We start from the raw sequence: 25,677 nt of genomic DNA on the forward strand, positions 1-25,677 counted from the left end.
GGTGGATTAGAGTGAAATGAGACCGAATAATTGGTGTATGAAAACATATAAGTAGGGTTTATTTTAGAACAATTTTATTTCAAAGGTAAACAGGTATGTTGCCATTTTGGGTGTTATCATCTCTATCTCTCATCTACAGCAATATGGCATAAAGGTAACCTTTAGGGAAAATGCATAAGGGAAAGGCAGGATAAGGGTGAGGGAGAGTAAGGGAAAGCAAAGCTGAGAGTGGAAAGATGTCTGTAGTCACCACCCACGGGGTCCATCGATGGAACTTGGGAGTTGCAGCTCCAATGTCTGTCCGTTGAAGTGGGGGCCTTGATCCGTTGGGGGTGGGGGAGGGAAGCCCCCACACTCCAAGAAGTTATGAGTTATTATATCCATGGATGGTGTCCCGGGCCGTGCCTCGAGCCTCCAAGGTCTGCTGGGCCTGCGCAGAGTTCCCGTGAGGGGCCTGGTAAACACGGCTCTTCTCGCCTTTTCAGGGCTTGACACCTTCAACAGCACTGGCAGGGGGGATGGGTCCAGCTGCTTCTTCCCAGCCTGCAAAAGTGCCCTGGCAATCCCAGAATGCATAAATCATTGTGGCAGTTTGAGACCCTCAAAAATCCAATTTCCAAGTCCTAGCCCCCCCCCCAGTTTGTTACAGTGTGAGAGGGTTTTCAGACAAAACACAGCTCAGTATGGGGGGAAAGGAATTATATTACAGTATATTACTTACACAAATAAATACTATAATACATTATATACACAATTTTAACTATCTCTCCTATGGAAAAGCAATATATTTACATTAGATCAAATCCCTCCTTTCCCTCCGATAAAAGTTCTGAAGGGAAGATGAAAAGATCCTTTCCACTTTCAGGGCAGCAGTGTCTCTCCTCTTCAAGGCAGCAGTCATAGCTGGATTTGTCAGAACTGGAAAATCTCTCTCTCTCTCCATTACAACACAGGGGTCTTCTCTCACCCCTCGGCCCTTCAGCTCCAGCTGGTCTCTCTCCCATGGACTGCGAAAGCAGGGACAAGGCTCACCTCTCCACAGTCATATCACGGGGTACTGGGCACCGCTGACAGTCCCTTCCTCAGAGGATTCAAGTTCCTCCTGAGTCAGAACGTTTAGGGCTTTCAGTTCAGTTTTTGCCCCAAGTGTTCTAGCAGAGCTCCTTTGCTCCGTCTCAAACTGTCAACATGGCGAAGGGGGGCAGGAAGGCCTCTTCCCCCCTCCACATTCCTCCTGGCTGTCCTACTCCAGCTCCAGGACATCTCTGAGCTTCTCAGCTTCTCTCTCTCTCTCTCTCTAGTTGCTGCTGCATTTCAGGACTCCCTTCAGGTGGAAGTCCACCCCCTCCTCCCAAGAGGGGTCTCAAAGGGTTTGTAGAAATAAAGCCAGGCTCACCCCAAACAGTCTCTACTGAGCCTGGTGCTCTGTCTCTCCGTCGGGCATCTCTGTGTCTCTCAGCTTGGCTCTGTACCACCTCACTCCTGCTGACTGTCTTCTTGGCTCTCAGCCACAGCTCTCTGTTCAGTGCTGTCTCTGCCGCCGCTCCTGCTGCCCACTCACAGTGGAGAAAAACTCCCTCGGCTCTTGGCCACAGTACTCGGCCCAGTTTAACACTGTTCCGACTTTCTACAGCCCCAGAAGGGGGGCTGGGGGGTCTTGGCCCCCAGCGGGGCTCCCTGGCCCCTCTCTCTCCTCGTGGTCTCAGACCAAGACTGCTGCTCTTCTTTCAGCTACGTAATCTCTTCTTTTCCAGCCTGTTGTGATATGTTTAATTTTGCAGGGGTGCTGATTGGGTCAACACCAAGAATACCACCTCCTGGGGTTAACCACTTTCCAACTCCAGGGGAAAACCCTTTTTAACCCAGGACAGTCATGAACCATTTCAGTCTCTGACACTCCTCACCTTGGCCAGTCAGTTCTTGGGAATAGCCCTGGCAGCCCAGCCCCCAAGGGCACACGGTGTGCTGTGGGCTGGAGAGGACCCTCCTCAGCCTGGGCAGCAGGGCTGCAGGGGGGGATTCCCTGACCCTCCCCAGATGGGCCCTTCCTGCCCACCAGCTCCTGCTCCAAAGGGCTTCCACACACCCTGGGCCACTTGTCCCACTTGGGCACTTGAGCTGCCCCAGGGCATCTCTGGGCAGTGGCCAGCTCTGGGACTGCTCTGGCAAGTCATGGCCTGAAGCCACGAGTGTGGAATTCAGGAAATAGTTGAAATCTCTGCAGAACAGAACTCTTGGTGACTGCTGAAGGCTTCATGAACAGCATTGCCACATCTTTTCTTTTTTTTAAATTCATCAATTTTTTGTAGGCAAACACCAGGACTATGAGACCTGGAAAGAGCAGCTTTAGACACGGGCCTGCTGCAGCAGCGACTTCCGGGATCGAGCAAAGCAGAAAAACAATGGCCACTTGTGTTATTTATTGTAGGGGTTGCCCCCCCTGAGCTGTGTATTTTTCCCGACCCACGGGGGTCCTGGGGGTCAGCCATGATGTTACCTGAAAGCTGGGACTGCTCAAGGCTGGAGCTCAGCCCCAGCACAGCCTCTCCCAAAGAAGGACAGGGCAGAGGGGCTCTGGGCTGTGGGCAGCGAGGGCCAGCTGGGCTGGCAGGTGGCTCCAGGGCACCTCTGGGGCTGTCAGAGAGGGGCTGTTCCAGGGCCCTTTGGGCTTCTGGGGGCTTCTTTGGTCTGATTCTGTAGAGGAGACATAGAACTGAGGCAAGAGCAGCAGGACTACAGCTCCTGGCCCCTCAGATGGACCAATGCGGCCGCTCAGCTGAGCTGTGCCAGAAGACGACAGCTCCCAGCATGCTGAGGAGCCTGATCCTTCCAGCTGGATCCCTGTGGTAGTTTAGTCTAGGCCTTCCTTGGTGAATCCAAGGAATCCCCCTGGGTGCCATCCTCCCCCCTTCAGCCCTAAGCCCCCTCAAGACTCCACCAGCCTGGTAGGGCCACTCAGCCACCCCTGGGGCAGCTCGGGGTGCCGCGCAGGGGCCTGGGGTGCGGCGAGGGCCTTGGGAGGGCTCCTGAGCAGCCCAGTGCTGGAAGAGCTGTTGAGTGGGGAAAAACTCTTGCTGGTCAGTGGGAGAAAGAGAAAAAGGCGACAAAAGCCATGGTTTCTTTTAAGCTTGAACAAACGTTATGCATTTAATGTGACTGAAGGGCTCTGAGGCCAGGCTCTGCAGTGTGGGGACAGGAAAGGGATGTCCGGGGGGCACACAGGGCTGTCTGAACATGGGGCTCCTTGGGATGTCCCGAGGAGACATGAGAGTAAAGTGGGGCCTGGAGATACCCTGAGGGCAGCTGGGCGCCCAGGGCTGAGGCAGGCCTGTGTCCCCAGGGACACCCTGCCTGTTCCAACCTGCATGGTGGCTCCCTGGGACCCATTGCTGGGGGCAGGTGCCATGTCAACAAGCACTGGGACCTGTTGCTAGCAGCTGGCAGCATGTCACAGAGGGGCCCTTTGTGACACCCACTGCAGCAGGTGTGCTCAGCACGACCGTGGCCCACGGTGGGTCAGTGTCCGTCAGGACGGCGACCGGACAGGAGAGGAGTGCGGCGCTGGCGAGAAGCCCCCGACTGCAGTCCACGTCTTGTCCACGACCCTTGGTGGCCCCGTGGGAACGCGGAGTTTGGCTGCGGCACTTTGCCAAAGTGTTTTTGCCTGAGGCACTTGGGCCGAGGCCTTTTGGTCGAGGCGCTTTGCCTGAGGCACTTTGCCTTGGTCTTTTGGCTGAGGCACTTTGCCTTGGCCTTTGGGCTGAGACACTTTGCCTTGGCCTTTTGGCTGAGGCACTTTGCCTTGGCCTTTTGGCTGAGGCACTTTGCTGAGGCCTTTGGGCTGAGGTGCTTTGCCTTGGCCTTTTGGCTGAGGCCTTTTGCTGAGGCCTTTTGCCTGAGGCACTTTGCCTGAGGCGATTTGGCCGCAGCATTTTTCCCGAGGGTGTTTGACTCCACCATTCGGACGCCCTCCGTAGGCAGGCTCCCCTGTGTTCTTTGATTCACAGGATGGAGAAGAGACCCCCCGCCTGCCCCAAGCAGGCCTGGATGGAAGACAGCTCTTCCCAGGAGAGCCGCTCTCCAGGTCTGCAGCTTCCATCCTCCTGTGAGGTGACCACCATGCAGCCCCTGAAGCTGGGTGAGTGAGGGGCCCTGTGGGGCTGGGCAGGGCTGGTGCCCACCAGCACACCCTGTAGCACACCAGGATCCCACTTTCCTGGCCAGCTGACAATGGGGGTCCTGGGGTCAGCCGTGATGTTGCCTGAAAGCTGGGACTGCTCAGGGCTGGAGCGTGGCCCCAGCACAGCCTCTCCCAAAGAAGGACAGGGCAGAGAGGCTCTGGGCTGTGGGCAGCGAGGGTCAGCTGGGCTGGCAGGAGGCAGCCGTGCTGTGGGAGCCTGGGCATTTCCTGCCTGTCTGCCATTGCCTTCCTCAGCCCGGGGCACTGGGCCTTTCCCAGGCATGGCAGCTCCTCTGCCGGGCACCCTCCAGCCAGGAGCTGCAAGGGAAGGCTGTGCCAAGGCAGTGGGCAGAGAGCTGGGTGGAGGGCAGATATCCTTTGCTCCCTCCTCTCGCTGGACCGTCTGCAGCTCTCCCTGCTCTTCCCCCCCTTAGATACCAGCTGGTTGCCCATCTACAAGGAGGAGCAGGAAGCTGTTGATTCCATCCTGGCCTTTGTCACCAGCCCCAACAAGGTAACTGCAGCCAGCTGGAGGGCGGCTGTGCTGCTGTCTGCTGGCAGGGGCTGTGCTGCCAGGCTGCTGGAGGGGTGCTGGCAGGGCAGGGCTGCTTCTCCTGCAGGGCACTGCACCCCCTGTGCTGCGGTCCCGCTGGCTGTGTCTGCCCACTCACAATCCGTGTTTGTGTCTCTGTCCCCCGGCTGGCAGGAGGAGAGAGACAAGGCCACATTTCTTCGGAGCATCTCCGTGCTGTGCCGAAGCGCCCTGAAGCATGGCCTGACCCAGGGCCTGGACCTGTTCTGCGACATGTACCAGCTGTCAGAGAACATCAAGGTGAGGGCACTCTGGGCAATGTGCCGAAGGGAGCAAAGCCCCCTGGCACGGGCAGCCTGTGTGGACAGCGCTTGGGCGGGTCAGGGACTGGAGGCCCTGGGTGCTGGCAACTGCCAGCAGGTGCCATCCCGGTTTTGCTCTGCAGGCGCTGCTGGAAGAAGAACCAAGGGACCTGCTGCGCACAGACCTTCGGCATCTTTCCATGCTGGCTCTGGAGAAATTGAGGTACCTGCCCATCTGTCGTGGGCCCTCTGGCCCAGAGGTCCGATGCCACCCGCACAAGTCATCGAGGGGCTGCTCCCAGCACCCGTGTGCAAGCAGTGTCCTGCCCTCTCCCTGCAGCTTGGTGGACACAGCGCTGGAGGGCAAAGCCAAAAGCCTCCTCCACGCGTGTTTCTCGAGTGTCTTCTGGCTGCCTGCAGAGAAGGAAATGCCAAAAGGGGACCTTGCCCTCTACATCAAGGTAAGTGCTGGGTGAGCTCCAGAGCACTCCAGCCCCTCTGGCCTGCTCCCTGGCTATCCCATGCTGCCACAGGAGCAGTGATCCCAGGCAGGGCAGGGTACTTCCCCCCTCGTGCCTCTGTCCCCTTCCCGTGGGCCTGGCTGCATCTCGTGCCACAGGCTGCTCTGCCCTCGCAGATTGTCTATGCCCATGTCTCTCCCGGGAAGTGTGGGCATCCTCCTCCTCCTCCTGTGGCACAGGGGGTTCAGATGGCTCTCCTGGGGCTGGGAGGAACAGCAGAATGACTGCCACTGCTCTCTGTGTTCCTTGCAGACCCTGAACTCCATGGACAGCATGCTGAGGACAATGGTGCTCAGCTTTCCTGCCTCTCGAGTCAGCGAGGAGCTGCAGGGCATCTTGGAGGTCTGGCACAAGCAAAAATGGGGGGAGTCCCAGGGCTGTTTCTCAGCCTGGAGGGGAGGGTTTACCCACTGCTGGCTGAGTGATGCCCAGAGCAGTGCTGAACAGGCAGAGTGCCCTGCAGGGAGGGTGCCCACCTCCTGTGGGGAAGCAGGGGCAGGCCCCAGGCTCTTGTGGAGCACAGGGGCTGCAGAGGGTGGCACCTGCCCTCCTCCTTGGCCATGAGGTTGGATCTGGACCTTTGTGCCTGACCTGGGGCAGACACCCCACTGCAGGCTTTGCTGGAGGGGAGAGGAGGCCTTGAGGGATGGGGCGAGTGCGGCCCAACAGTGGAGCTGTGCTGCTGCTGGTGTTGGAGTCTGCTCCCAGGGCTCACCCGCTGCTTCTCTTGTCCCAGCTGCTGCTGGACTTCACCAGATGCAAGAGAGAGGCTGTGAGGGAGAGGGCCATGGCAAGGATCGATGTGCTGGCCTGTGTGCTGTCTGACTATTCCACTCTGCAGGTAAGGACCAGGCCCCCTCCAGCCAGGCCCTGCCCCCATCCCTGCTGCTCTCCATGCCAGGGCTGCTGCCCACATGGCTGCTCTGAGAGACGGGGACGCAGGGCTCTGCAAAGCCTGATCTCCCCAGGAATCCAGCCCTGGGCAGACTCTTGGATGGGGGGCTTTGGAACCACCTTTGTGCCCTCAGCCCTTCTGCTCATGACTCCCTCATCCAGGCCCATGCCAACATCAGAAGAGGCACTGCTGGACCTGTCTGCTCTGGGGAGATCCAGCTCCCATTCCTAGGAAAGCTGCTGGGGCGTCTCATCCTTTTCCGGTTCTCTGAGGAGCAGACAAGCTGTGCAGCTTTCCATGCTCTTTTTGCCCTGGCTGAGTTCATCTGTAAGTAAAAAAGGCAGAGCAGTGCTGGGCTTCATTGCTCTGCACACAGACATCTCCTGAGAGATCTGCTTCCTGACCCCCTTTGCCCCTCCCAACTGCTTCCCAGAGCTTCCCAGCTGCCCCTTTGCTGCAGAGCCTGAGCGCTCTGCTCAAGGCCAGGATCTGTTTGCTGCTGCTCTCCTTCCTCCCCTTCCTTTCAGGATCTTGCAGCCCGCTGGTTTGTGGGCCCCACAGCCAAAGTCCCTCTTGACTTCCCTGTCCCAAAACCACGTCTTCCCTGGTGGGGAAGAGCAGATCCCCCACCCTGGCTGGTCCCTCCAGTGCCTGTAGCAAGAAGCTGGTCCTGATACCCTCCCAAAATCCTGGACTGCTCCTGTCCTGCCCCCTTGCCAGCAGATGCCAGGGAGGTTTGGTGAGCTTGCTGGCAAAGCTGCTCTGCCTTCCTGACTCTTGTGTGTTTGCCCCGGTGTTTAGTTGAATCCAGGCTAAAGGACAGAGCAGGCCAAGTCCACCGGGAAGCTGTGACCACCTCCGCGCTGTGTTCTCTGAGCCCCAGGGACTGTGCCAAGGTAAGGAGCTGTGCCCTTGTTGGGACTCCTGTCCGTGGCACCAGCAGGGCACTGCTGTGGGCCAAAGGACCCTGCAGCAGTGGGGCTGGCGTGCCTTCAGCTCCCTGGGGAGAGGGTTCCTGCCATCCTTGAGCAGTGACAGCACGAGGGTTGCACTCCAGTGGCCCAGCAGCAGCTTCAGCCCCAGCAGGAGCTCCAGTGCTCCTGGCCACCAGCAAGTCCCTGGTTCTCAGTGGGGCCAGCAGCCTGTGCCCATGAGCCCTCCTCCCCCAGCAGGAGGGCCCTCTCTGCTCATCCTCTGCCATGCAGGGACTGCAGGCACTGCTGCCAGCTTTGCTGTGGGCACTGCTGTCAGCAGTGGTGGGCACGTCCGGCCAGGGCCGCTCGAGCTGCTCAGCCAAGCAGCACCGTCAGGGCACTCAGTGTGACGGGTCTTCCTTCCTTGCTGACGTAGGCCTTTGGAAAATACCTGCAGTCCCACGAGAGGACGGATGTCATCCTCGTGGCCATCGAGGCGTTGGGAGATGCCAGCATCCTCGACCAGCAGGTGCCCAGCAGCCTGCTGGATGTGGCCTTGGAGGACCCGGATGTCTGGCTGACAGATGTGAGTGGGCTGTGGCTGCATTGTCGTGCCCTTCAGCCCTCTTGGGCCTTGTTCCTCCCTGCATCCCTCCCTCCCGAGCACAGGGGACTTGGGCCCCCCCAAGCCACCTCAAGGCTGCAGAGAGGAATGGGAAGGGCAACTGAGCACATGGCTGCACTCCGGGGGCAGTGCCATCCTCACCTGTATTCCCTGCAGGTGCCCAAGATAGTCAGCAGCATCCTTGAGAGCCTGCCATACTGCAGCACACAGGCAGCGCGGGAGAAAGCGGAGTCACTGCTTCGCCTGATGACCAACCTGTACCCCACCACAGTGGTCATCCTCCTGTGCAAGGCAGCTCTTCAAGGAGACAGGTACTGGCCCTGATGGCCTTGAGGGTGGGCTTGTTCCCTGTGGGGAGAGGGACCCCGAGACTCTCTGGCTGCCAGAGCCAAGGAACGCTGCAGGACAGCCTGCAGAGTCAGGCCCTCCATCCCCCCACGCTTTCCAGCCCTGCTTCACAGCAGCCAAAGCTGGCCCAGCCAGCCCAGAGCCAGCACGGTGCTCCAGCCCCACGGGGAACACGCCCTCAGCCCCGTCCTGCCCGCGCGGGCAGGGCCCCCGGGGACGCGCAGCCAGGGCTCCAAGGGGCAGGTTCTGGGGGGCTGCTCCAGGCCACAGCCCTGTGGCTGAGGCAGCCCTGCTGACAGTGCTCTGCCTTCTCTGCCTTCCAGCACTGCGCCGGAGCTGTGGGAGCTGATGTCCTCCATGCCGGAGACACTGGCCAAGATCTTGGAGGGCTTTGCCAACCTGCTGCACAGACAGTGCTTCCGCTGCTCCGCAGAAGGCCCCCGCACCCAGCCCATGGCTGTGAGTGACCACCAAAGGCCCTGGTCCCCTCCCACCAGCCCTGCAGGCTCTGCCGGCCCCTCATGGCTCTGTTTGCTCCTGCAGTCATCCTCCAGGAAGGCTGAGTGGGAGGAGTTGGCTGAGGAGCCTGACCTCGAGAGCCATCAGGGCTGTCCAAACGTGAGGACGGCCAGGCTGCTGCTGGAAGGGCTCGTTGGGCTGTCGCAGAGAGCCGAGATGGTGAGCAGGGCGGTGTCAGGGGCAGCCCTGTCGGCAAACGGGGGCTGGGGCTGGGTGGAAAGCAGTGGCTTGACCTGGCCTGGGGCTCACAATGTGGGGTGACTGCTCCAAACGCCCTCCCTGCCATGGTGGGGCCTGGGGTGGCTACCTGGGGAGCTTTTCAGGCACGACCCTCTTCACCCAATGGACATTCTCTTCTCTCTACAGGCAAGAAACATTGAACTCTTCCTGCCGGGCATGATGAAGATCCTGCAAGTTGGCAGCGAAGATGCCCAGGTGAAGATCCTGCTGGCCTTGCGAAACGTTCTGCGTCAGCTGAAGAAGACCAAGGCCAGCTTCATCGCTGTGCAGCTTGTGGGGAGGCTCCTGCCCCTCTTTGACTCGGTAAGGCTGATGTGGAGCCTGAGCCCCTCAGATGGGCACTGGGCAATGACAGCTGCCCTGCAGCCCAGCCCTGCGAGCAGCACTTGGAGCCAGCTCCACTCCCCTGGGCTCTCCTGGGATGGCTTCTGGGCCCTGCAGCCCAGTGCTGCTTCTTCTGGGATGTGAGGCCGGAGCCGCTGCCCTCCCCGCAGCCATGATCAGGGCCCTCTGCACTGTGGGCAGGGAGCTGCTGTTTGCAAAGCTCCCTTTTCCTGCTTCCTGCCAGGAGTGCAGCGAGCTGCGAGAGCTCTCCATCCGCATGCTCACAGAGCTGCTGCAGTTGGTGGTCGGCAGGGATGAGAAGAGGATGAGGAAGGAGGTGTGGCGAGCACTGGTGCCTCTCCTCTTCCGCATGAGCGACCAGGTCCCCAGCGTGGCCAAGGTACAGGTTTGAAGGCTGAGCCCTGACACACAGAGGGCTGAGCTGACACCCCCAGTGCTCCTGGGCATCGGGGCAAGGGCAGCTGGCAGCAGGCAGCGCTCCCCCAGCACAGCCCGTGGGAAGGTCCGTGCGGAGCCAGCGCCAGCAGGGCCGGAGAAGCTGGCACGGCCCTGTGCAACACCTGCCCTGCCTGCTCCTGCAGGGCTCGGCAGCAGCCCGTGACCACCATGGCCTGAGCAGGGGCATCCCCACAGGCTGTGTCGGAGGCCAGGCCTTTGAGCTTCCACTCTTGTCCCCCAGGGCTGTCCCCAAAAGGCTCCCAGACTTTTGGGCTAGGGCATGTCCCAGATTCCTAAAGGCAGGATCCCCCAGGAACAGAGCCAAGATGTCTCCTTGCCCAGGCCCCCGGGCCATCTCTCAGGTCATGCTGTCCTGCAGGCCTCCAGGGAAGCCCTTCTTGCTGCCGCCGAGCTGCTGAAGTGGAAGACGCTCAAGCACCTGCTGCAGAGAGAGCGGCTGTGGGAGCTTGGAGTGTGCTTGGTAAGGACAAGCTGAGGGGCCCGGGCTGGGGGAGGGCTGCTCCCATCCCATGTCTGGGCTGGGGGCTCTGCAGCTGGGCAGAGCCTGCCTGGAGCTGCATCCCTGTTGCTGCCTTCAAGAACAGAGCCCCAGGGGCTCTTCTGCTGGCCCCTGTTCCTTCCCTGTAGCCAGCAGGAGGGGAGGCCTCTCCGTCCCAGGAGGTGCTGGCAGGAGGCACTGCTCCAGCCAACTGCCCCAGTGACAGCCCTGGAGAGACATGCCTTGTTCTCTCTGCAGCTTCAGAACAGCAGGAACAGGGCTGAAGACTTCATCCACCAGAGCCTGCCCTACCTGCAGGACCCTCAGGCCAACGTGCGCCTGGCGGCTGTCAGGTTCATTGGTGAGTGCCAGCCCCTGCGGTGCCTCTGGGGCAGCCTGGCCCCTGTGCCACTGCTGCCCCAGCAACGAGGGGCAGTTCTGGGGCTGCCCCAGCAATGCCTGGCCATCCCGGGCAGGGCCTTGCCTCCCTCTGCCAGCCCTGCCCACGCAGTGGGGCTTGGTGGCCGCCTTGCTCAGTCCCACTGCCCTGAGTTTCTGGGGGCTCCTGGGCTCAGCCCTGCTGAGGGGGAGGAGGGTAGGACTGGGGACCCTGCTGCTGGGAGCAGGCTGGGGAGCAGGGGCTAATGGAGCTCTGTGCCCAGGACTCATCACACGGCGCCTGAGGGAGCAGACCACGGAGAGTCAGGCTGACATCCTGAGCGGTGAGTGGGGAGTGTGGTCTGTTGGGAATCCAGAGGTTCTCTGCAGACGGGGGCTTTTATCTGGGCTCTGTTTCTTTCCCTCACAGCGCTTCAGCCCTTGGAGAGAGACTGGGACATCTCTGTCAGCTCCCTGGCAGCTCGGACAGCCTCCATTCTGAGGAGTCCTTTCGTGCAGCAAAGACCAAGAGGCCTCCTGCGAGCACTGCGCTGCTGCTGGCCGTGAGCCCGGCAGAGGTGCAGCTTGCCTTGGCTAAAGGACTGGGGATGAATAAAGCTGCAACAACGTGCCCAAAGCCCTGGTGTCCTTCAGCTGCATGGTGCTGACTGTGCCGAGCCGACCGTGTCCTTCCTGGGCTGTCCCGCAGGCAGCGGGACGCTCCCCCCTCAGCACCCCTGGCCCCAGGCTTGTGGGACAAGCTGAGCCCTGGCTGGGGCTTTCCCCGGGAGAAGCCGCCTTGGCTAAAGGACAAGCTGCTGCCTGAGCCTTCTCACCCCATTTCAGGGCCACTGCCAATGTCACCCTGCCCTCTGCCGGTGTGAAGCTATTCCCCTTGTCCTGTCACTCTAGGCCCTTGTCCAAAATCCCTCTCCAGCTCCCTTGGAGCCTCTTTTAGGCACTGGAAGGGGCTGGAAGGTCACCCCAAAACCTTCTCTTCTCCAGCCTGGGCAGCCACAGTTATCCCTGTGTCCCCACACGATGCCCCACTCTGTGACCCCTGTGTCCTCCCAGGCCCAGCACCCCAGAAGGTGGCACAGCAGTAGGCCCTGTGCTGCAGCTACCACAGGACCAGGAGGTCACCCGGAGACATTGCCAGACTCCAGATTGTCCCACATCATGACCACTGCCTTCAAACTTCCCCCACAGCAGCTTGGGCTTCCTCCCCTCCCTGAGTCCATCCCCCCGGGCCTGCTGAGGTGGCATTTTGGGGGCAATCATGCTTATTTTGGGCAGTGGGATGTGTCAGCAGCTCTGGGAGATGGAGGGTGGCAGGTCTGGGGGGGGTTTGGGCTGAGTGTGGCTGCGGGGGTTGGCTGTCTCCCCGAGGGAATGTCACAGCTGCAGGACCCAAATCCCCCACTTTCCCCAAACTTCAGGCACAGAGCCCTTTAGTTTTCTGCAGGGGGCCTCAAATTTCATTCCTGATATCCCAAACCATCCCCACAGGCCTTGAATTGTAGCTGCAGAGTCCCACGTTTCCTTGGTGGACTCCAAATTGCATCTCCGGTACCCCAAAATGCCCCACTGAGCCCTGCATTGCAGCTGTGCAGCCTCAAAGGGTCTCCGGTGGACCCCCTAGGCATAGAAGGATGGAATCATGAAGGAACGCTCAGCCCTGAGTGGGCTGCAGAGGATCCCAGAGCTCCTGGGAAGTGCTGGGGCTCCAGAGTTTGAAGCTGGAAATGAGTGAAGAACTCTATATTACACTTGTGGCATGGAAAGCCCTGGCAGGGTGGTTTCTGCTGGGGGGCCTGGGGTGCACTGAAGGCCTCAGGAGGCTTTGTGTGTGATCATGAGGAAGCTTTTCTTGATGGAAATGGTTGTCAGGCATTGGAAGGGGCTGCCCGGAGAGCTGGTGGAATCCCCATCCCTGGAGGTATCCAAGACAAGACTGGACATGGCACTCCCTCAGTGCTCTGCTCTAGTGGACAAGGTGGGGATGGGTGTAAGTTGGGACTCGATGATTTTGCAGGTCTTTGCCAACCTAAATGGTTCTGTGATTGTATGATCTGGCCTGAAGACAGCTGCAGGGCAGGTGGAGGAGTCCTGTGGTGGGACTGTGGCCAAGAGGCCTCTCCTGGCTGCAGAAGAGCAAACCGTGGGCTTTTGTGTCCCTCGAGGGTCAAGGGAGGGCTCGTGAGGTTCCAAGGAAGGGTGAGGGAGGGGGATGAAGGGGTACTGCGGGGATCAGGGGACAAACTGTGGCCTCTGGAGCACATCAAAAGTGCCTTAGGGTGCTGAGGGGGCAAACGACCCAGGCTGAGGCAGCCCCAGCACAAGAGAGGGTTCAGAGAGGACTTGTGGGATGAGAAGAGTTCTAGGCCTGGAGGGTCCGAAAGGGAAAATGAACAAGTCCTGAGGGGATGGGATGGAAATTCAAAGTGGGGGACTCTTTGCCAAGAGAGCCTTGCCCACGTCTTTCCTGGACTGCCAGTTGTCCCCATTGGCTGTCCCCAGGCAGCGTGGATGCCCACACCAGCCCCCCAGGGCAGAGCGGGGCTCTGAAGGTGCCTGAGCGAGGTCACACTGGGCAGTGGCTCCAGGGCACCTCTGGGGCTGTCAGAGAGGGGCTGTTCCAGGGCCCTTTGGGCTTCTGGGGGCTTCTTTGGTCTGATTTTGTAGAAGAGACACAGAACTGAGGCAAGATCAGCAGCACTACAACTCAGATGGACCAATGCGGCTGCTCAACTGGGCTGTGCCAGAAGACGACATCTCCCGGCACAATGAGGATCCCGGCCCTTCCAACTGGATCCCCCTGGGTGCCATCCCCCCCCCCTCAGCCCTAAACCCCCCCAGGACTCCGCCAGCCTGGCAGGGCCACTCAACCACCCCTGGGGCAGCTCGGGGTGCTGCACAGGGGCCTGGGGTGCAGCAAAGGCCTTGGGAGGGCTCCTGAGCAGCCCGGTGCTGGAAGAGCTGTTGAGTGGGGCAAAGCTCTTGCTGGTCAGTGGGAGAAAGAGAAAAGGCAACAAAAGCCATGGTTTCTGTTAAGTTTGAGCAAATGTTATGCATTTAATGTGACTGAAGGGCTCTGAGGCCAGGCTCTGCGGTGTGGGGACAGGAAAGGGATGTCCTGGGGGCACGCAGGGCTGTCTGAACATGGAGCTTCTTCAGATGTCCCGAGGAGACAAGAGAGCAAAGTGGGGCCTGGAGATACCCTGAGGGCAGCTGAGTGCCAAGGGCTAAGGCTGGCCTGTGTCCCCAGGGACACCCTGCCTGCTCCTGCCTGCGTGGTGGCTCCCTGGGACCCGTTGCTGGGGGCAGGTGCCATGTCAACAAGCACTGGGACCTGTGGCTAGCGGCTGACAGCGTGTCACAGAGGGGCCCTTTGTGACACCCACTGCAGCAGGTGTGCTCAGCACGACCGTGGCCCATGGTGGGTCAGTGTCCGTCAGGACGGCGACCGGACAGGAGAGGAGTGCGGCGCTGGCGAGAAGCCCCCGACTGCAGTCCACATCTTGTCCACGACCCCAGGTGGCCCCGTGGGAACTTGGCGTTTTGCTGAGGCGTTTTGCCGAAACGTTTTTACCTGAGGCATTTGGGCCGAGGCCTTTTGGCCGAGGCGCTTTGGCTGAGACACTTTGCCTTGGCCTTTGGGCTGAGGCCTTTTACCTTGGCCTTTTGGCTGAGGCACTTTGCCTTGGTCTTTTGGCTGAGGCACTTTGCCTTGGCCTTTTGGCTGAGGCACTTTGCCTTGGCCTTTTGGCTGAGGCCTTTTGGCTGAGGCCTTTTGCTGAGGCCTTTTGCTGAGGCCTTTTGCCTGAGGCGCTTTGCCTGAGGCGATTTGGCCACGGCATTTTTCCTGAGGGTGTTTGACTCCACCATTCGGACGCCCTCCGTAGGCAGGCTCCCCTGTGTTCTTTGATTCACAGGATGGAGAAGAGACCCCCCACCTGCCCCAGGCAGGCCTGGATGGAAGACAGCTCTTCCCAGGAGAGCCGCTCTCCAGGTCTGCAGCTTCCGTCCTCCTATGAGGTGACCACCATGCAGCCCCTCAAGCTCGGTGAGTGAGGGGCCCTGTGGGGCTGGGCAGGGCTGGGGCCCACCAGCACACCCTGTAGCACACCGGGATCCCACTTTCCTGGCCAGTTGACAATGAGGGTCCTGGGGGTCAGCCATGATGTTGCCTGAAAGCTGGGACTGCTCAGGGCTGGAGCGTGGCCCCAGCACAGCCTCTCCCAAAGAAGTCATGTGTAGGTTTGAACCTGGCTTCCTGCCAAGTCCCCGAGACCCAGTGAAAAAGCTTACTTCCCAGAGAGAAAAAAAAAGACAAATAGCAGAGCTAGAGCAAAAATATAGATGTACATATATCACAGTTATATCCAGTAAGAATACTCATCACGGCTGGGCTTCGCAAATGAAGATTTGGGGAGGGCACTACTCAAGTTTGTTGCAAGAGCGCTGGTGGCTGAAAAGGGATAGACATGTCCTGTTGCAAAAGGTACAGCAGAAAGACTCCTTAGGTGGTATATTCTGCAGGACACGGTTCTTTCTGCATTGTCTTTTCTCCTCAAGGGTGTTCCCGCGTGCGTTCTCAAAAGCATCAGCATCGTTATAGATGGTGTGTCTCCAGGCCTCCCGATTGGAGGCCAGAGTAGACCAGTGATGATGATCAATATGGTCAAGGCTGAGATGTTGTTTCAGGGAGTCCTTGTATCTTCTCTTTGGGGCTCCTCTCTTGCAACAGCCAGTGGCAAGTTCACCATAAAGCAGGATCTTAGGGAGGCGGTGGTTGGTCCTTCATGCTGGAGACGTGCCCTGCCCATCGCAGCTGTGTTCTCAGCAACATGGCCTCAATACTTGTGACTGCTGCTTGCTCTAGAACAGATGTATTGGTCACATAATCTGACCAGTGGATGTTTAGGATTGTTCAGAGGCAGCATTGATGGAAGCGTTCCAGGAGTCACAGCTGGTGGTGGTAGATGACCCATGATTCAGATCCGTAGAAGAGAGTAGACAGCACTGTGGCTCTGTAAACACTGATCTTGGTACTTTCCTTCAGGTATTTGTTTCACCAAACTCTTTTATGAAGCTTTCCAAAAGCACTTTATGCCTTTGCTAACCTGTTGTCTACTCCCCATCAGTCTTACCATCCGAGGAGATGAGGCTACCTAGGTATGCTGGGTTGTATCTGCTCCCAAATCACAGCCAGGGACAGTTTCACAAAGGTGCAGAAGGAGGGTTGGATGTACAATTGAAGAACTGAGTTCAAGGAATGTGGATGCATTTTTGTGGTGCTGGTTGAGCAACCTGTGTCCATAAGAGTGATGTCGGACAAAATAACTTTGCTCCTGCAGGATTCTGTGTGTGGAATGTGTGAAATGTGGATGTTCTTCTGGCAGATAAGAAGTTTTGCCTTCATTGCTGTATCTAAAACGGGGTCTGAGGCTTGTGTAAACTTCAGTGAAATCCAAAGTGAATCCATCAGGCTCCATGAAACCATTCCACCTTCACCCTGCTGGAGTCTGTCCGGGTGCTCTGGTGCTGTGGCACGGTGTCATCCAGGGAGAATTGGAGCAATAAGGGACTGGGCTTCAAGGCAGGTTTCTAAAGAGTTCTACAAAACTGCCCCCCCTCCACAAAACCTCAGAAAATAAGTTTGTCATCTGTTACCAGAAGAATCACTGAAAACGCCCTTTGTGCCACTCTGTGAACACCAAAATCATGGAATGGCGTGGACCTGCACCGTAAGTAAATCAGAGATTGTTTGTAGGAATCCTCAAATCAGGAGAAAATCCAGATCCCTCATCTGTGGTAAAATGTCCTGTGAGCAGGACTGAAATGTGCTGCACACACACGTGTTAGAGCACATCATGGAAATAGGGGAGATTGGAAAACTGTTTTCAGATTTAATAACATTTCAGTTCTAATAGCTCATTTAAAACTTGAATAAAAATGTGTAAATCCAAGGAGCTTCCCTTAAAAAAATAATTAAAATGTTACTTTTCTAGGGGTTTTTTTAATTCTGTCTTATCTAGGTTTTGTAGAGGACTCAGATGTGAATATTCAATCTGCTACCTGTGACAATGCCTGACTTCACTTACAATATTTTTAATAGTTATACACTGTTTAATCTCATTCTCATACCTGTGATCTTAGACTTGTGTGATTCTGCTGTTGTTTGTAACAGAGAATTTCCTCTGACTTCCCTGTGAGAGCTCTCCATGGAATGATGAACAGTAGTAATAATATTAATCATTTATAGAGTGCTTTATATGTTTGAAATACAGGATAATCTTTAAATGAGCTCAGCTTTGCTCTCAGATATGTGAGTGAACTCTTCACTGGTTTGAAAAAATTGTTACCTGACACGTAATTTTTTTAAATTTTCTAGTCTTACTGGGTATTTTGGAAAGGGTTTCTTTATTTTTGTAGGGCAGAATGTTGTCTTATCTTAAGTTTAGATCTTAAAAGGTTTGCAAAGGACATGGAGGTTGCTGTGGTGTCCTCTGATGATTTCAGCTGATCAACTGAATGCTTCCAATCCTTTTACCTGTGAGGGGACTGCAGGCCATGCTGGAAAGCAGGTGTTACTGCAGGTGACTTTTTCTGCTCTATGCAATGAGTTAGCTTATAAACTCCTAAGGCAAGCATTTTTCTGGTGAATTCAGAAATTTTTACCAGTGTATCATAGGCACAAGAATTAACACTATTGTTTGGAATCTGCAGTTCTCACACAACTTTTCTAGAAGATCAGTAATTTCTGAGAGCTGGCTCCTGTTTGCAGTATAGAGCAGTCAGCTCTGCAACTGCAGGGTTGCTTCATGTGTTGGTTGGTTTATTTTCCAAGATTTACAGGTACCATAAACTGTTGCCAAAAGCAGGAGAAATGATGAATAATACTTTTTCTCCCCAATAGCCAGAGTTCCATGTGTGTGTGTTATTGGTAAAAACAACAAGTCTTCTTCTGAGTAGGAATAAGACTTAGTTCCTAAAGACAGTGAATTGTAGCAGACACAAGGTCTAACATTTGTTCTTCTCCCCCTTTCTTGTTTTTTCCTGACAGATAACGCTCATTATTCTGTGGTAAATGACACTCAGATGTTCTGCAGCAGCAGGAAATTCAATGTGTGGGTACCATTAAAGGCCTGATTCCATTTTCTAACTACACAGTGCAAGTGAATGCATCCAACAGCCAGGGCAGCTTGATAAGTGATGCTGTAACAATTGTCAGGCCTCCAGGAGGTGAGCAGGAAAAAGTGCTTTTTCTGTGCATGTAGCAATTCCACAAACACTCTGTTGAACAAAATGTGATTTATTATCTCAGCTGAGGACTGGAAGTTCTAAAGAATGTGTTTGCATTAGTAGTTCTTACTAAAAAACTTGTCCTTTTTGGCTTCTAATTTGTCACATGGTTAACTTCAAGAACTAGAGCATGAAAACAGTTGTGTAGTTAACATATTGTGAAGGTGAGAGGTGTGTTATGTACTTCATTTTTTTCTGTGAATGGAGGTGTATTCTATGAGGGACAGTTGATCTAGTCCAAGAATAGAGAGAGACTCACCCGCATTTTGGAACCTGTTTCAGAATAGAAGCTGAAAGTGCTGACAAGGAGCACTCACTGGATAGACTCAGAGAATTTGTTTAATAACAGTAATAGAAACCACTGGCAATATATTGAGCCAGAATCCACCAAGTTCTATACCTGTAAGAAAGTCAGTTCCAATGTGCTGATTTACAGTGACTGAGGCTCTAAACCCCTCTGGCTGTTCTCTTCATAACAATTGGAAATGAGAGAATTGAGCAAATATGCCCTGAACACTGTGAGTGTTTTGTTCTGTGGTTTTGTTTTGGTTGGCTGTTGGTTCTTTTTTTTTATGTCAAGAAAGTTTTTCCATTTCTAGCTGGTGTAGGTGTGTCCCTTTTGCATTCCCTTTGCATGGCCATCCTGGAGAAATAAATTTCTTTGAATAAATGCCAATGGAAACAATTAATTTAAGATAGTTTTGAATTCTAATGTGAGAGCCCAACAACTCTTGATCTTGAGAGATGTGTAGGTGTAGCTGTTGAGTAAGAATAGTGTAGAGTGACATCCATACCATTTTCAAGGAAAAGAAAAACAAAATCAAAGAAAAGAGAAATCCCATAAACCTTACAGCTCAAAATACAGTTAAACTTGAAACAGTTTGCTTGCAAACAGATGGATTAGGTTTGGGGCCAAACCAGCAGAAAGACTTCAGGAAAGTGAGTAAATCCAATACAGAGTTTGTGTGACAGATCACTGAGAAATAAGGAAAAGGTCAATCTCCAGCACATTTTAGACTTTTCCAATTTTATTGTCAAGTTGCACCTAATATTAAGAAATAGACTTTGTTATAGAATAATAAAACTGCATCTGAGTTTCACTGCTCATTTAAGACTGAGCAGTAAGACAATGTTATTTCTAATTCCAGTGCCACATTTTAATTTTGCATAGCAAAATTTGGTAGTGAATATTTTACCAAATGACAGAGTAAAGGATCTTTAAAGATAAGCAAGGCTGTGCACAGGTTTATGACAGCCATTCAGATAGACTTTCTTTCATCATTAGGTTGTTGTTGATTACAATTAGAAAACTTATAGCTTTGAAATGATCTTTTTTATGACCTTGTGGTAGTTTAAAAGCAATACCTCATTGGTTAAATAGGTTTTAGTTCGTGCTTCCTTTTAGTTAATGCTTTGAAAACGTGTTATCCTGATTTACACATAAAATCCTGCTGAAAAGCACGAGGCATTCCCTAGGATATGTGTGTTTAACTAGAATTAAATTAGCAGTGAGAGTGTTTAAAGAAATCTTCCATACTAGGACAATGTCTGTTTGCTTTACTATGGTGTTTTGTACAGTGACTCTTCAAATGCTCTACAATTCCATTGCATGGTAAATTATGAGTGTAATGGTGATTTTACACTGGGCTGTAATCAGTGCCTTCACACTTTGTAAACCATTCAATGAAATCTGGGTGCCACTAAAATAAGAAGAAATTTTATTTTTTACTTCAGCAGCCAAGATTTCACTTAGACAGAAGTTTTGTTTGATCAAAGAGTGAGAGAGATCTCATTAGGTACAAAATCACAGCCTTTTAATGAGTGTGAACATGGAGCATTCTCTTTTCGAGGATAAGAAAAACAATGCTGTTCCAGAACTTTCCATTATGGGGAGTACTTGATGGAACTGGATGGAAGATTGTACAAAAGGGAGAGTGACAGAGGACAAAGGAGTATTCCATTGTGAAGTTACTGCTGATCACTGTTTTACAATTATGAGACAATTTTTTTTCCAACATGCATTTCTTTATTTACACTGTATATACTTATTTACAGTTAAAAATTTCTCTGTGGGATTTTTCTCTGTAGTTTCAAAAATGAATTTTAAAAATCTGAAATTTTATATCTGAATTCTTGAAACTCTTTGCATAATTAAAGTATTTTTCCTTCATATAGCTTGTTTCCAACCAAACAGTAGCTTGGATACCACCTGAAAGGGGATATCCTTGTGCTGTAAGGAGTGGAAAATGTAAATCCCTGCAAAATTCTGAGATAATGAGACAAAAAGGCCACTGAGAGTGAAGAGAGAAAAGGAGAGAGAAAGGGAAGATACAGCAGTTTATTCTTTTCTATAGTAATGATATTTGCCAAACATACCTTAATGTCTGAGATTTCTGATGTTGTCTGTTGGCTTTTTTACTGTCATCAGGTGAGTGAATATGACCTTTATGCAGAATAAGACAAGATCACAATTTTTTTTCAAACTAAAAATAACCTCTTAATTTTCAACTTCTGCTAAAGAAACCTTTTCCCAGAGTTCTCTGCTGCCTTGCCATATAATTGAAGTGAGGGAATGAAAAAGTGCCCAAATACATCAGTCATGCCAAAGTCAAGGAAATCAAGATTTGGCCTTCTACCTGCATTTTAGAGAAAAACTGTCACAACTGTCTCCCAAATAACTTTGACAGAAGGAAAAAGAAAAACTGGACTTGAGTTCAGTTCGTGTTCCTCTCAGGAGATGCCTTTCCTGACACCGTCCCTGCTCTTCTGCACTCCCAGGGAGCACTGGGACTTTGTTTTTCAGGGTGATTTGCTCCCTTCTAGCCCAGTCTGCAGCCACTTGGGATTTCTGTCTAATCAGAAGTTCTGCTCAGCTTTGCTGAACGAGTGAGAAGCAGAACTGGCACACAAACTCTCTGTAGTCTGTAGTGTATTAATCAGTAAAATTCTCCCAGTTTTAAGCAGAGAGTTGTGCTATTTATCACAGCAAATAAAGTAAGGAAGAATTAGTCAAAATGGGGCAATGCTTGTAATTCTTCTGCATATATCTGAAATATTTCTTTGTGTGAACTCCCTTTCATCACTCCATAATTGTGTTACACTTATTTGCCTTTTCTGTGACTGTTTCAGAAGGAGGGCTTTTCTGTTCTTGTCTTCACAGCTCATAACTTTTATTCCTGGGATCAACTGTCTTCTCACATTTTTAAAAAAGCAGATTTTTATGATGTGGTAAGTATTAGTGAGCACAGTATGAGTGGAGTCTTGCCAGAGATTTCATTACTACTTCCTTACATTCACATCCTAAATTTATAGCACTGTGTTGGCTTTTAAATTTATTCCTAAAGTCGTCTAGACTTTAGAGAAAAAAGAAAAAGAAGGAACAGGAAAAAATAAGAAAAAAAAAACAAAAACAAAAAAGAAAGAACATAAAAAAAAGAGGGGAAAAAAAGAGAAAGAAAAACGAAAAAAGAGGAATAAAAAAAGGAGAAATAAAAAAAGAAAGAAACGAACGAAAGAAAAAGGATATAATAAAAGAAGACAGAAAAACTAAACCCCCAAAGGCCTATCCTTTCTCGCCGCAAGGACTACAACTCCCACAATGCACCGCGCGGGGCAAAAGCCCAAAGAGGGCGGGCAGGGGCCGTGGCCGCGCGCTGATTGGCTGCGGGGCGAGTTTCTAAGGACGATGCGCGCGCAGAGCGAGCGCCATTTTGTCCGCGTGGAAACGAGTGGGGGAGAGGCGGCGTCCGCTGCGCTGAGCTGTGAGTGCGGGGGGGGCGGCGAGAGCGGGGTCTGGGGATCCGCTCGGGGGCTGCGGGGAGCGCGGGTGTGGGTGGAAAGGCTGGAGGGCTCGGGAGGGTTTAGCTCGGGGGTTCGGGGGTTCCCGGGGTCTTTGTGAGGGGTCCCTGAGGGGGTTCGGTGTCCTGAGGGGACTCAGGGAGGAGTTTGGAGGTCCCTGAGTGGGTTTGGGAGTCTCCAAGGGGGTTTTGATTTCTCAGGAGACTTGGGGGGGTCCCAGGTGGGCTTTGGGGGTCTGTGAGGAGGCTTGGGGGTCCTGGGGGCCTTTTCGGGGACCTTTTATGTAGTTTTGGGGTCTCTAGGGGGTTTACGGGGTCCCAGACTGTTTTGAAGGTCCCTGAGGGGGACTGGAGGTCCCTGAATAGGTTTGGGGTGTCCCAGGTGTGTTTTGCGTGTCACTGAGAAGGTTTGGGGGGTCCGAGGGCAGGATGAGGTCTCTGAGGGGATTTGAGGGGACCTGAAGAAGGTTTTGATGGGTCAAGGGAGGAATTTCAGGGGTTTTGAGAGGATTTTGGGGGGTCCCCTAAAGCCCAGCAGTGGGGTTCAGGGTGTCTCCCAGCCCCAAGGGGTCCTAGGGATGCCCCCCAAAATCCGGGGTGGGGGGAGATGTACCACATCCTGGTAAGGGGATCCCAGTGCCCCCAGTATATCCCAATGACTTCCCAATGACCCTCAGTACAGCTTAGTAACCCCCTCAGTAACCACCCAGTGTGTCCCAGTGACCTCCCACTGCCCCCCAGTATGGCCCAGTGATCCTCCAGTGAGCACCCAGTAACCCCCAGTATGGCCCAGTAACCTCCCAGTGTCCCCCCGTGTGTCCTGGTAATCCCCCAGTAACTCTCCAGTTCTCTGCCAGTGACCCCCAGTGTACCCCAGTTCACCTCCAGTCCCTCCCAGTGTCCCTCAGTAACCCCCCAGTGCCCCCTGGTTCCCCCCAGTGTGTCCCAGTATCCCCCAGTAATCCCCCAGTGCCCCACAAAGCCCCCCGACTGTCCCCAACGTGTCCCCAGATGCCCTTGACCTTTCAGTGAGCGTGGGGGGGGCATTTTTGTTGTCAGAGGGTCAAGGGGGGGGCTCCTGGGGTGAGAATTAGGGTTCGGGACATCAGAGATGGGGTTTGGGGACAGTGGGGAGGGGTTTGGGAACAGAGGAATTGGGGGTGTCAAGGGGGGAACTGGGGCTGTGAGGAGGCCCTGGAGACATTGGAGACACCAGGGGGGTCTTGGGGTGTCAAGGGGGGAACTGGGGACACCAAGAAGGTCTTGGGGACACCAGAGGGGGTCTCAGGACTCACCTGCTCGTGGTGCAGTCCCTCATCTCCCCCCCAGGCCCTTTTAACTCCTCCCAAATGTCTCTTAACCTCTATTTTCCCTTTAATCCTCTCCCCCCATAGATCACTTTGATGCCCCAGTGCCCCAAAACCTGTTTTAACTCTTGCAAATGCACCCAAAGCCCCCCAAGCCCCCCCAAATCCCCATCCAACCGCCCCCAGATCCCTTCAAATCTCCCCAGTGCCCCCTCGAATCCCTCCCAACCCCCACAAAGAGGGATCACCCGGCACCCTAGGACAGGAACACAGTGGGCTGTACTGGGGGCACTGGGCTGTACTGGGAGGGCACTGGGGGGGGGCTCAGGTGTCCCACGAAAAGGTGGCCCAGCTCCAGGAGAGATCTGGGGAGCAGTGAGGAGGCACTGGTCTGTCCTGGTCTGTCCTGGTCTGTACCCCCAATCCCCAAAGCCCCTCCCCAGCTCCCCCAGGACCCTCCCAGACCCCAAAGCCCCCCAGGCCTCCCAGGCCCCTGACATGGTCCTGCTGCCCCTTGAGCATCTGCAGCTGCTGCAGAACCAGGCATTTCATCAGCAAATGTGCAGGTGACACCAAGCTGGGGGTGTGTTGATGTGCTGGAAGGCAGGAGGGCTCTGCAGAGGGACCTGTGTGAGGAAGAGTGTGTCAGCAGGAGCAGGGAAGGGATTGTTGGGCTGGAGTGAGCGCTGGTGAGGCCACCCCTGGAGTGCTGTGTCCAGCTCTGGGCCCCTGAGTTGAGGAAGGCCCTGGAGGGGCTGGAGCAGGTGCAGAGAAGAGCAGCGAGGCTGGGGAAGGGAGTGGAGCACAAGTGGTGTGAGGAGAGGCTGAGGGAGCTGGGGGTGTTGAGGCTGGAGAAGAGGAGGCTCAGGGGAGACCTCCTGACTGTCTGCAAGTCCCTGCCAGGAGGTTGGAGCCAGGTGGGGGTGGGGCTGTTCTGCCAGGAAGCAGCAGTAGGACAAAAGGGCTGGGTCTGGACCTGTGCCAGGGGAGGTTTAGAGTGGATATTGGGAAGCAATTTTTTGCCAAGAGAGTCATCAGGCCTTGGAATGGGCTGGGCAGGGAGGGGGTGGAGTCAGCGTCCCTGGAGGTGTTGAAGGTGAGAGTGGATGTGGCCTCAGTGCCATGGTCTGGGAAGCACAGCGGGGTTGGATCAGGGGTTGGACTTGATGATCTCGGAGGTCTTTTCCAACGTGGCTGATTCTGTGATTCTGTGATTGCCATTCCTATGGCAGCACATGCTTGAGGCTCCATCCCCAGGGTGATAGAGATGTCTGTCCATATCTATCTCCAAGGTTAGTGTGTAAATGTGTGGTGTTAGAAAAGCAGGCTGAGTTGTGGGCTGGTTGTAGAAGGAGAAAGAAGCCCAGAGGCCAGTGCAAGCAGGCAGCCCTCAGCTTGCACCTGATGTCCCCTCCCTGCAGGTTCCTGTCCTTGAGCCCAGGCCCTGAGGTGAGGCTGAGAAGTGGCGCGGAGGTGAGCCCAGAGCTGTCCCTGAGGTGAGGCTGAGAATAAGTGCAAGGCAGAGGTGCTGCTGAGGAAGGAGAGCCCTGTGATGGGGAAGACACAAAGCTGTCACTGCCCATCCCCGAGCAGGTGCTGTGTCCATCCCCTGTGTGCCAGGTGAGCTGGGGCTTTGCTGCAGAGCTGCGGGCGCTGATTTGAGCGTCTCCAAGTGCTGAGATGGTGGGCACCCAGGAACACAAACTGTGCCTGGCCACGCAGCCTGCAAGGAGGAGCAGAGACAGCCGTGTCAGTGTGGGGGGCCAGGTTGTCCCTGTGCCTTCCCCTGCAGGCCCTGGCTGTCCCTGCTGGGCCCCTGTCCATCCCCATCAGGTCCCTGCCCGTCCCCCCGGGCTGAGCTCCCCCCAGGAAGTGCCGTGGAGCTGAAGCTGCTGCCATCCCCCCCTGCAGCCGCTGCCCCAGCCAAGGGAGCAGCAAAGGCAGGGCCAGGAGCAGAGGCAGCAGCAGGGGAGCCCTGGGGGGCCGGGAAGCTCTTGTGTGGGGCAGGAAAGAGGCACTGGGCACGAGGCCGGGGCTGTGCTGAGCAGGCCCAGCCCTCACATCCCCCCAGCCAACGCCGGCTGCCCGGGGGGCTTGGGAGGGACCCCCAGCCCGTGTGCCCCACACTGAGCTGGCAGAGAGAGAGCCAAGGGACAGGGCCACGGGTGAGGGACAGGCAGGGCCATTGCAGGGCCACGGTGAGGGCACAGCCTGTGGCAGCAGAGCTGCCCAGGGCCGGGGGCAGCCGGGGGTGTTGGTACCAGGCAGTGCTGGGGCCGAGCAGAGCACGAGGCCTCTTGCAGAGTCCTGGAGCAGCCTCCCACTTGCCAGCCCTGCCCTGGTGGGGTGACACTGTCCCCTCCCTGCAGGACACTCCCCCTAAAAACTTTCAAGGGGGCCTTTTGTGTATATTGCTGATTGATTCTGGGGACCTGAGGGAGCCTCTGCAATCCCATCCATGGGGCACAATCTCCTCTGCAGAGCTTGACTCCCTGCAGACTTTGCAGGGAAATCTGTGCTGGCAGCTGC

The 25,677-nt window shown here is 54.9% G+C and overlaps 1 protein-coding gene and 1 pseudogene across 1 annotated transcript in view; one reads left to right on the forward strand and one right to left on the reverse strand.

Annotated features, from left to right (window-relative positions):
* The window catches only part of LOC127474812 (zinc finger protein 729-like), a 463,770-nt pseudogene that overhangs the window by 338,808 nt on the left and 99,285 nt on the right, over positions 1–25,677 (forward strand).
* The window catches only part of LOC127474856 (zinc finger protein 239-like), a 218,817-nt gene that overhangs the window by 124,523 nt on the left and 68,617 nt on the right, over positions 1–25,677 (reverse strand).

This window comes from Manacus candei, unplaced genomic scaffold (genome assembly GCF_025592945.1).
Source record: "Manacus candei isolate 608988 ecotype Guabito, Panama unplaced genomic scaffold, ASM2559294v1 h1tg000045l, whole genome shotgun sequence".
Lineage (NCBI taxonomy): Eukaryota > Metazoa > Chordata > Aves > Passeriformes > Pipridae > Manacus > Manacus candei.